General features: G+C 42.1%; 1 non-coding gene across 1 annotated transcript; it reads right to left on the bottom strand.

Annotated features, from left to right (window-relative positions):
* Nucleotides 1–276: 276 nt before the first annotated feature.
* LOC115898455 lies at nt 277–340 on the bottom strand. The gene has a single exon (XR_004058189.1). It is a non-coding gene; the product is annotated as a U7 small nuclear RNA (small nuclear RNA).
* Nucleotides 341–1,165: the final 825 nt, after the last annotated feature.

Here is a 1,165-nt window from a genome sequence, read left to right as displayed (position 1 = left end):
CTCTCTGTCTGTCTCCCTCTCTCTCTCCTGCTCCTGCCATGTGATGTGCTGGCTCTCTCTTCACCTTCTGCCAGCATTGTAAGCTTCCTGAGCCCCTCACCAGAAGCAGTTGCTGACACTTGGCTTTGTATATAGCCTGTAGAACCATGAAGCAATTCTAGTATATGGGTTTTCATTGTACTATTCTTTCGACTTCTCAGCATGTTTAAGACTGTTTAAGGACACTGGGTTACTAAATAGTAAATGAGGACTATTTCTCTCTTGTTTTGCGGGGGAAGGGGAAGTTTCCTGTGAAGACCAGAAAACCTGCTAGACAAATTCCAAAAGAGCTGTAACACTCTGTGTTTCAGGTAATAAGTGAAGAAGGGACAATACGCTATCTCTGTTTTGCAATTTCTACTATACCCTCATGGATCTAAGTGCTGAGCATCGCTGGTTAAAAAATAAAAGATAATCAGATACTATATGCCTTTTAAAAGAATACACCATTACTATGAAGTAGTCTTGCCAAAAAATCAAACCTAAAATTGACCAAAGACCTAGGTCAGTCATTTGCAAACATGAGTGGGATTAGGACAACCCAAAAGGCTTGTTAAATCAGATTGCTGGACTGCAAGTCCAGAGTTTCTGATTAAATAGGTTTAGGATAAAGTCCAATCATTTTCATTTCTAACAAGTGGGAGTGCTGAGGCTACACTCCATGATCACCTTTTAAAAGCAAATTTTCTAGATTAACCTGCTAATTTACAGAAACTGCAAAGGACAGAGAAAGATGTTAAATAATACCATGGGGATGCTATCAACAGAACCTGACCATGGGCAAGTCTAAAAGAAAAAAACCACTCTGTGTGTCTTAAATAAATAAACTGCAATTTAAATAAAGATGAAGGGGGAATATATAGGTTAAAAGAGATTTAGGCCAGGCCCCGTGGCTCATACCTATAATCCCAGCACTTTGGGAGGCCAAAGCAGGCAGACTGTTTGAGTCCAGGAGTTTGAGAGCAGCAAAAAATACAAAAATTAGCCAGGCGTGGTGGTGCACACCTGTAGTCCCAGCTACTGGGGAGGCTGAGGCAGGAGAATCACTTGAGTCTAGGAGGCAGAGGTTGCAATGAGCTGGGATTGTGCCACTGCACTCCAGCCTGGGTGACAGAGACCTTGTCTC

The sequence above is a fragment of the Rhinopithecus roxellana genome, chromosome 6 (genome assembly GCF_007565055.1).
Source record: "Rhinopithecus roxellana isolate Shanxi Qingling chromosome 6, ASM756505v1, whole genome shotgun sequence".
Taxonomy (NCBI): Eukaryota; Metazoa; Chordata; class Mammalia; order Primates; family Cercopithecidae; genus Rhinopithecus; species Rhinopithecus roxellana.
Note: the sequence above shows the minus strand (reverse complement) of the source record. Positions and strands in the feature narration are given on the sequence as shown.